Source organism: Piliocolobus tephrosceles, chromosome 10 (genome assembly GCF_002776525.5).
Source record: "Piliocolobus tephrosceles isolate RC106 chromosome 10, ASM277652v3, whole genome shotgun sequence".
Taxonomy (NCBI): Eukaryota; Metazoa; Chordata; class Mammalia; order Primates; family Cercopithecidae; genus Piliocolobus; species Piliocolobus tephrosceles.
The window spans coordinates 125425832-125436646 of record NC_045443.1 but is presented as its reverse complement, the minus strand read 5'-3'; positions in this window follow the sequence as shown (position 1 = coordinate 125436646).

Genomic DNA, 10815 nt, shown 5'->3' with positions numbered 1-10815 from the left:
GTTAACTATTACTAGTAAGAGTAGTGTTAACTATTATTGTGTGTGTTCTATGAAGACATGCAGTCTACTTCACAGTGTACTATATATTTGACTGTCTCATATACTGTCAGTTACTTTAGCATCTATGTGATTTGGGAAGTATGCATAGTCCAAATATGTTCTCTGATTGGCTAAGAAGTGAGAGGGAAGTCATTTAATAGGGGCAGCAAGAAGGGGAAAGAATGAGTAGAGAGAGAGGAAAACTAGGATACATAGTTGGCACCAGAATGTGCATCATATAGTTCATTGCCACAGTCCCCAAATGTTCAGCAAGTCTGATGAAAATCATGAAATGCTTTGTATGAGCTAGCAGTCACCATAGTAATGTCATGTAACAAATGATTCCAAAATTGAGTTTGCCTATCTTGGCTGGGATTAGCTTAATGATTTTTCCGGTCTTGTCTGAGGCCCATTCACATGTCGGCAGGGATTTATTGAATGGTTGGCTGACACGGTAGGACCTCAGCTGGGAAGTCCAGTTCCGCTGCCCATGGCCTTGTATCCAGAGTGGCCTGGCCCAGGCTTAGGTTCATGTTGGAGGCTGAATACTGAGAGGGGAAGCAGAAACATTCAAGATCTCCTGCCACCTGGGTGCATTAAGGTTGCATTGTCAGTCCACTTTATTCTGTAGACCAAAGCAAGTCACAAGGTCACAATGAAGTCAAGGGGTGTAAATAGGTTGGAAATTAGATTCTCAAAAAGTCAATGGTTGAGGGTTAGGAAGAAGCAGGGAGGCAATAATTCCTCTGTCTGTCTGGCCTGCCCTGTGCGCGGGCAGCTTTCAGCAGCTTGAGAGGAGCAGGAGAGAGGCAGAGAACTGAGAGTACTGTCAGCCAGAAGGTGGCCAGCGTGAACTGGAATGGGCAGTGACAGCCTGTGAAACATCTGCTGTATATGCCTGTATCTCTCTGTTGTATCTGCCTGAAGACCTCCCTCTATTTCGTTTGCTTGGTCTACTTTGAATTGCCCTGAGACTTCAGATTAAGTTCTAAGGAATTTCTTTCCGCCCTGGATATTCTGCTTTTTGCCTCTGCTATAATATCTGAGTTTCTTGACTCTCCCACAGCTCTGATCATACTTTCATTTAATTGCCTGTGTGTTTGACTGTGGTCCAACTTAGGCAACCACCAATTAAGAGCAGGAGTTTTCCTATGTTGTTCGCCACCACTGAGTTCCATGGTGTCTGGCACACAGTAGGCACACAATGGATATGCTTTTAAATTTTATTTTCTTCTGGTAAAAACACATAATAGGAGATCTACTCTGTTAACAAATTTTTAAGTGTACAATAAAATACTGTAAAGCACAGGTACAATATTTGATGCATTCTCAATAGTATTTAGCCAAGTTTTCCAGCACATACCTAAACTCAATTTTATGACAAGCCTGAGTTAAATTTCCCACTAGATTCTGAATAAATAGTTCACATTTTCTCATAAGGCATTTTACCTACAAGAACTTTGGAAAAAGCATCTTCTGTCTGTTGGGTACAGAAACCACCTTTCAGGACAATAAAATGGAAAGTGTGGAACAGCCAGAAATAAAGCAGTAATAAGACAAACTTCCCCCTAAAAATTTGATTTCTAAAAATATGTGCATTGTATGTCTCCTTGTATTAACTAATCATGGAAAATATGTCGTTGTTAAATAAAATATGACAATAATCAGTAGACACATAATGATTTTATCTTTCACACCTGGTTAGGAAAAGAGTTTGCCAAAATGTGCTGTAAAATATGTGATTATTATTATTAGGAGAAAGAACATGTGAGTACTTGATGCAAGCTGCTGCTTTGTAATAATTACGACACAGAATCCAGGGAAGGAGTCAATCATGCAGATAAGCCTTAGACTCTGAGCCCAAGCAAGGTGATTGCAATTATGATGATCTATTATTCCACCGTGAAGTTAGGTAGGGGGTCTATTGAGAAGTTCAGGAAGATCTTGGTCAAGAAAATCATCTTCTCCAACTAACTCACTCTCCAACTAACAAGCCTAATTCCTGATTTTACCTTTCACTATATAACGTATCTACCCACTCTTTATACCCAAGTGTCTTACCCAGGGGTTGGAGAGCTCAAACACCTTCCTGCACCAGGTAAGTAACTTCAATGCTCTGTTCCTGAGCCTTAGACAACTTCATCCTGTTGGAATGTAGATCTAATGTAGCCAGGCTCTCTTGTTGTAGTAGAGATTCTAGAAATAGAAATATTGGATCTCCCGGTGTTTAGCTCTCCTGACAGTCTTTGATCTCATGTCCTTGTTTTTTTGTGAATTCTATTTGCATCTGGATCTCTGCTTAATTTCCACCCCTTGGTCCCAAACCCCCGGCCAGTTTGTCCTGTGATTTCTCTCTCCACCTTATAGACTCTTTTAGGAACAGGCCGTGTGAAATTCATCTCTGATTTCTCAGAATAATTTGTTATACTTATTTCCATCTGTCTTTCTCAGAAAATAATTGTTCATATTTTAAGACATCTTTGTTATTGGCAAGTTAAAATTTCAAAAGTTTATGGCAATTCTAAAACACCACCAAAAGGGTGTCATGTTCATGGCTTGAGTTAAAAAGAATAATCGTGAATAGTAATAATTATTGGGGGCTTATGAGATGCCAGGCTGCAGGCGAAGGATTTTACTTGCTGTCTCTTATTTGATCAACACAGCAGTCTTATGAGAAAGGTACTATTATTATCTTAATTCTATATATTGTGAATTAGGAAAAAACAGTTGAATTGGGGAAAAATTGTGACTTTGAAAAAGATAAAAAAGATTACTGGATACCTTTGGTGGGAAACTAGGCAATGTTGACTTATTTGATTCTGTGATGGTTGTATTAGTTCGTTCCTGCACTGCTATAAAGAAATACCTGAGACTGGGTAATTTACAAGAAAAGAGATTTAGTTGGCTCATGGTTCTGCAGGCTGTGCAGGAAGCATGGCGGCTTCTGCCTCTGGGAAGGCCTCAGGAAACTTACAATCATGGCAGAAGGCCGACAGGAAGCAGGCACATCTCCCATGGCCAGAGCAGGAGCAGGAGGGAGACGGGGGAGGTGTTACATACTATTAAACAACCATATCTCATGAGACCTCTGTCAGGAGAACAGTACCAAGGGGGATAGTGCTAACCTATTCATGAGAACCTGCTCCCATGATCCAATCACCTCCCACAGGGCCTCACCTCCAATACTGGGGATCACAATTTGACATGAGATTTGGGTGGGGACACAGATCTAAACCATATCAGTGGTCTTTCTCCCTTTCATTGTTTTTCAGCTAATTTATAGCTCTGTAAATTGTAGAATATTTATAGTAATGCAAATTATTCTTGTCCATAAAAATGCAGCTTTTGTCTGAAGGAGAGTCAGTTGATTATTACATAGATATTGACTAGTTTTGACAGTTTTTTTTAGCCTCTTAAGCATATTTATTTCTTCATTCCTGGTGGGTTTATCTATGTGTCTTTAGATATCCTGTGAACCAGTTATTGCCTTTTGCTGGCTTTCTCATTGATTAGTGATTTAAATGACATGGATGAAATATGTTCGTCTTACATCTGTATGAGAGTCATTATTATACCTTTTTCCACAATTTCTCTTATTCTCTCCCTGCTTTTTCTCCCTCCCACCTTCCCTCTTAGAGAAAGTATTTATTAACACATAGAGGAGGTGGATTATATGGATGCAAAAATATTAAGAGAACGATTTTGGATTTAAGGTTTAGGCATGGCTATGTCTAATAAAAAAAACACTGTCATCGTAACCGCCTTATCTTACATTCTGTACATCTTTCTTGAGAAACAAGTTAGAGAGAGGATGTTAAATATCTGCATTCTGATGCAATGCTCAAAACTTTCATGATCCTTCACAAGAAGAAGTCACTTCTTGTTTTAAGTGAGTTTCCTTCTGATTAGTTCAGGCTGCTAAACATGAAAAGAGTAGAAGAAAGATGTTTTGTAGGGTATTTAGTCATTCATTCAATATTATCTGTGAAGAGCTGCATGCTGTTATGTTCCAGAAACCATACCAGATTCCCCGTTTGGGGGATGGCAGTCATGAAAGTCATCTACATTGGGGGGAAAATCTTAATGCAGATGGAATTCATCCAGGTGGATTCTGAAAATGTCATGAAGAGTCTCCCCACATTCCTAGGGTACAAGCTTTATGTGCAGCAGTTACACGAAGGGATATAGAGACCCAAGCTGCTGCGCATCTGCAGGACCTGAGCACAAGTTTTTTTATTTTTATTTTATTTTTCCTGCACAGTCTCTGTCACCACTTTCCTCCTGGCAGCATCCTGAATTGCAAAAAGCTGCCACCCCCAGACATTCAATGACCTAGACTCAGACCTCCAGGGAAGGACACAGTCTCCAGGCTCAGCCAGTTGGCAGGGGACTGTGACAGAAAGGGATATGTGGCCAAGTCCTTCTGGTGAGATACAAACCTGGACTTTGGCCAAACCTGGTGAGAAAGAGGTTTAATCTCAAAATCAATCTCACTCTTCCTCCCCCCCACCCCAGTTCCCTTTTCCCCCTCCCTGCCTTCTGCTGTGGTTGTTAAGCTGATAGGACGTAAAGGCCTCCACATGGAGCCAGCTTGCCTGAAATAATGCAGCCAAGAGGAAATCAGACTCGTGTGGTGAGGCCAGGTTGGGCTGACCCAGTGCTAACAGCATTGTCTGAGTAACGCAGTCTCTCCATGTTGAAGCTGGCCTTCAGCTTTTTAGTCACTGTGATTGACTAGCGGAGCAGAGAACTTGGATAATTCATTCTCCCATTGCCTTCGTGCCTCACCTGGGTCCTGCCAGTGGCTCTGCATGGCCACAGTTACAGTGAGCAGCGCATCTTCCCAGGTACTTGCCTCACAAATGCCTTTTCCCCCCCACTTGATCCTGAGCTTGACAGAGACTTTCTATACCTTCCAGGTCCTAGAAGGTGCCTTGACAGTCCTTGATTCTCTAACCCTGCCCAGGTCCTCTATAAACAGGCCCTTTGTTAAACTATCTTCAGCACACTTTCTGTGAATGACATCCTGTCTTCTCGGAGCCCAGATTGGTACAGGAAGTTGCCACTTTAAAGACCTATGGACTGGCTGTTGGAAATCCCCCACGGACAGTCCCCACAAGCATGGGAACAGATGGCCGTCTCCGATAGACGCCAGGAGAAGCTGTTGGCTTACATCGAAGGGAAAGATTATAAAAAGCTATGAATCTTCAAACACTGGAATCACAGGCAGTAGAATGAGAGGCTCAGATGCTAAGACTTTGGGACTGAAGCAAACCGTCAGCGCTACATTTTAGTCTTTCCTTTCCCACTTGGCTTTGGAGGCAAACGCTCAATGGGACCACTGACTGATTTACCAGAGCCATTTAGCTGGTTTCTGCTTTCTCTCAAAATCAATCTCTCTCTCTCTCTCTCTGTCTCTCTCTCACTCTCTCCCCTACCTCCCCATTTCCCTCTCTCCCGGGGCAACACACACAGAAAGGTGAATTTGAGTAAGTTAAATTTATCTAGATGAAACTGAATTGAATGTAATAAGCTCCATCATTATTATATAAATGCTGTAAAGTCATGATTCTCTGTTTCCTTCATGGTTTTATACACAGTTCTTAGGACAAAGACTGTCTCCTTGACCAAACTTCAGTCAGGCTTCTCTGAGCCTCTTCTAGACTAGGCCTATGAGAATTACAGACCCTCAGCATGAGCAGTTTTGTCCATGCTCGCCCCAAGAGGCTTGAGTAAGCACTAGCATCGTTTCTGTTAGCTCAAGTCTGGGTCCCTAGGATGACAACCCCGCCCTCTTTTTTGTTTTTTAGAGATGGAGTCTCACTCTGTCACCCAGGCTGGAGTGCAGTGGTGTGATCTCGGCTCACTGCAACCTCCGCCTCCCAGGTTCAAGAAATTCTCCTGCTTCAGCCTCCTGAGTAGCTGGGACTACAGGCACATGCTACCATACCCAGCTAATATTTTGTATTTTAGTAGAGACAGGGTTTCACCATGTTCTCTAGGCTGGTCTCGAACTCCTGAGCTTAGGCAATCCACCCGCCTTGGCCTCCCAAAGTGCTAGGATTACAGGCGTGAGCCACCACACCCAGCCCCCACCCTCTGAAGTTCTTCCCTGAGGAAGCTGAAGACTGCTGAAGGAGTCTACTGCTTGTCCCAGCCGAGTCCTGACTATATGCCCCTGCCTTTCTTTTCTCAAAGCATTCACTCTAGAAAACTTGCCATTGTAAATTCTCTCTCTGCTCCTTTAAGGATGTAAATCTTCTCCTGGCTTTCTCCCAGTTTTTCAACCTAGAAGCATCTTTCCCCTGGACCTGGAAGCCATCCCTCTGAAACACAGTCATAAAGACAGGGCCTCTGTCTCCTGGGTCCTGTGGGAGGGTAGGAGCCTAACTCAGATAAGTGCCATTTAGCAAACATGGGTGGCCTAATCATGTCCATGTCCAATGCTCCCCTTAATATCCTTCTGTACTTTTCACTTAGCACACCCAGGAATTTTAAAAGCCTCCTGCCTTTTGTATCACTGAAGTTGAACTCAGTTGATACTGAAATCGCCCTCTCCTGCAACAGTTGTATGTATAAAATGCATAAAATATGTCTTACTTTTCTTTTTCTTTTTTTCTTTTTTTTTTTTTTTTTTTTTTTTTTTATGGAGTCTCACTCTCTCACCCAGGATGGAGTGCAGTGGCACAACCCCGACTCACTGCAACCTCTCCCTCCTGGGTTCAAGTGATTCTCTGGCTTCAGCTCCCAAGTAGCTGGGATTACAGGCACATGCCACCACACCTGGCTCATTTTTGTATTTTTAGTACAGATAGGGTTTCATCAGGTTGGCCAGGCTGGTCTCGAACTCCTGACTTCAGGTGATCCACCTGCCTCGGCCTCCCAAAGTGCTGGGATTACAGGCGTGAGCCACCTTACCCAGCCCAAATTATGTCTCACATTTTAAACAAGAGTCTGGCTTTCTGCTGTTTGACACTTCACACATAGTAGAAGTTCAGTAAGTACCTGCTAAATGAGTAAGTAATTGTTTCCTTAGGGAAACAATCAAGTTTCCTTGTGTGAAACATTGCAAGATGCTAAGTACATAGTAAGTGCTTAATAAATAGCGACGGATGGGGAACTGCTTGTGGAGCCCTTGACCCTAGGTTCTGTGTCTGTCTTTGCCACAGAGTCTTCAGGTGACCTTGGGAGTTCATGCTTCCTCTCTAAGCCTTCGACCCCAAGCTGAAACAATGGAGCTTCCGGAGATGGTACTGGGTGCCCCTGCTAGCTGAGGCATTGCGCGGCTTTTGGGACACAAGGTTCTCCCACTCTGATCAGTCATTGTCACGGTGTGTGCACAGAGAGAGCACTGTAGAGGTTCCCATGGTGCATCCACTTAGCCGCCTTGTTCCTGGCAGCGCAGAGGCTGCACTGCCCACTCCCAACACCTCCTCCTGCTTCCTTCACGAGGAGTGCAACGCTCCGGCAATTCTTGTCCCTGGGTATTTTAATTAACTAACCACTCAGCCTTTTATTTGTCAAACACAGATTTACAATTAGCTCTATTTGGCTTCCTGGCTTTCCAACTGAACATGAAGAAGAATTAACTAATTAAACTAATATATCTATTATTTAAGATTTATTTACCTTTCTCAAAATTTTGAGGAACACTAGTTCTCTTCCAATCATTGGTTAAACTGTTAATTATAGAAAAGGACCTGGTTTGTAGACAGAGCACAGACTGTGGGCTGCACACGGGTTAGTTCTTTTTTTTAATTTTTTTATTTTTGAGACATAGTCTCACTGTATCACCTGGGCTAGAGTGCAGTGGTACGACCTCTGCTCACTGCAACCTCTACCTCCCAGGTTCAAGTGATTCTCCTGCCTCAGCCTCCTGAGTAGCTGGGATTACACGTGTGGGCCACCATGCTCAGCTAATTTTTGTATTTTTAGTAGAGTTGAGATTTCACCATGATGGCCAGGGTGGTCTTGAACTCCTGACCTCAAGTGATCCACCTGCCTTGGCCTCCCAAAGTGCTGGGATTACAGGTGTGAGCCACCGCGCCTGGTCACACACAGGTCAGTTCTGAAGGCAGACTTTCAGATCTTCAGGGCTTGTTGATTCTATCACTGAGAAAGCCCTCTTAGGACATGTGGATCAGCTGGTCCATGCAGTGGAGCAAAGGTTACACGGGAATCTCAGGTGTGGAGTGAAACCAACCTGTCAGGAAACTCAGACCCCTGCATCACTCTGAGCTCTGTAATGCCTTTGTCTCCATGACCCATTAGACATGTGAGTCTGGAAAAGTTAATTAGCACTTTGGGCCCCAGAACCTTTTCCCATGAAATGCAGAAGAAAGTATCTGAGAATTGCTGAATGATTGTGCACCATCCCCTGTGTCAAAGAATATTAGCTGATTTCCAGGATTCTTAGCTGCAGAGAAAGGTAATAGAAAGTAGATACATTATTGATTTAGTAACAGTTTTATAGGTATAAGAAATACTACTCTATTAAAGGTTAACATTTTTTATTATGATAGTGTATTTGTTTATGTCTAAAACAATGCTAGAAAACTAATGGGAAAATATGGGCAATTTAGAGCCAAATAATATACTTTATTCTTCCTTCCCACTTTTCACAGCTACAGCCATTCAAACCTCTAATCCTTGGATTCCCAGTGTGAGAAAACTCCAGTGAAAATGCCCAGGAAATTCTGATTGCTGTGGAGACATTGAGGGAATCAGCGAATCTGGCAATGAGGTTCTTACCTGCAACCCCTGGAGGCAGCTGTCTTAATGAAGATGTGGGAACAGGGAGGCCTATTGCAGAGAAAAAAGGTGGGTGCTATGGTTGGGCTGTATCTAGTTCTAGATCCTTGAGGAATCGCCACACTGTCTTCCACAATGGTTGAACTAGTTTACAATCCCACCAACAGTGTAAAAGTGTTCCTATTTCTCCACATCCTCTCCAGCACCTGTTGTTTCCTGATTTTTTAGTGATTGCCATTCTAACTGGTGTGAGATGGTATCTCATTGTGGTTTTGATTTGCATTTCTCTGATGGCGAGTGATGACGAGCATTTTTTCATGTGTCTGTTGGCTGTATGCATGTCTTCTTTTGAGAAGCGTCTGTTCATATCCTTTGCCCACTTTTTGATGGGGTTGTTTGTTTTTTTTCTTATAAATTTGATTGAGTTCTTTGTAGATTCTGGGTATTAGCCCTTTGTCAGATGAGTAGATTGCAAACATTTTCTCCCATTCTGTAGGTTGCCTGTTCACTTCGATGGTAGTTTCTTTTGCTGTGCAGAAGCTCCTTCCTAACACTCATTAATCTGTCGACTGGAAAAACCTACTATTTGACTGGATTGTAACAACATAGTTTTGATCATGTTTTCACTGATTGGTAACTTAATCTGCAGTATTTGATATTAGCTTTCACATATAGTCATGACATACACAATCTCTTTAAAATAGATGTATCTTTGAAAAATGAGTCAATTTAAAGGAAATAGATTAAGTAAATAATAACGGAGGTGGCACCTAATAGAGGAAGGTGGTGACTTTATTATTTAAAGGACAAGTTTAGAAGCCGACACTGGGGCTCGTTCTACAGTAAATTCTCTGTAGAGTCCGTTCCCGTCCACAGGGAGGCGGTAGTGAGGCACTCACCCCTGCAGTTTTGGTCTTGGCTCTTCTCTCCCATCTTTGAAAGCAGCCCTTGGAAATGATCTCCAGGCACACAATCCTGCCAAATGGAAGCTCCCAATACAAATGACTTCATGCCACTTTCTCCAGCACAGAAGAATACGTGATTCCTCAGGAACATCACTATCACTAGGGATGATACTTTAACTGCATCTGGAAGAAACAAACTTTTTTGTTCCATTTTCCCCTCCAGCCTGCTAGGTCATAGTGTAGCTAGCCATCAGGATGCATTTCCAAAGAGAGAAAGACAGTTTATTTCACAGACATCTGGGAATGTTCTAAATGGTCACGCATCTCTTTACAGCTGGGATTGGTTATGATGCAACTAGAGAACTCCATATACGTAAACTCTGTATTTAAGCAAAAGTGAGAACATGCCATGGATTCCCACCTCTTTGAAAGCTGGATAGTGTTTACAGATGTGCTGCCAGAGTGTAAAGGAAGGATGTTCATTGACAGAAGCACTGAGAGGGAAAGTTGATGAGGTCCCTTCTATCACCTGGGATGTGACCTGTGGCTCCCTGTCTCCTAGAGCTGCTGTCAGGAGAAGTCATTGGCACGGGTCCTTCCAGTACTGCTTGGGGTCTGTTACTCGATGGGTCACCCAGTAAAGAGGAAATAGCAAAACAAACAGACAGACAACAAATATAAAAACACTGTTCCTGTTATGCCCAGACCATTTGTTCCCCAAAGAAGACCACCAGAGTCCAGAGTCAAAGCCAAGCGGCAAGGATCTTTTACTGCAAGTTCGAACTTGGTCCCTCCGCTTCACAGCAGATAAGAGGGCCCTGAACAATGCGTGTGCTCGCTTTTTATAGCCCGATGTAAACAGGACTTGTAAGGTTACAGAGGAACAAGGGAATTCTTTAGGTTACAGCATTACAATTGGTTAACATATTAAGTTATACATTTAGCAGTTTTCTATTGGTTCCCGTGCTTTCAGTAAAACCACAAACGGCTGTGTCCTTATCAGAGATTTTTCCAGGTGGTGTTTTTAAAGTTGAGATATATGGTGGGACGTGTTTGTACTGGGCCCAGGAAATTGGTGTTTGTACTGGGCCCAGGAAATTGAGAGATATATGGTGTTTGT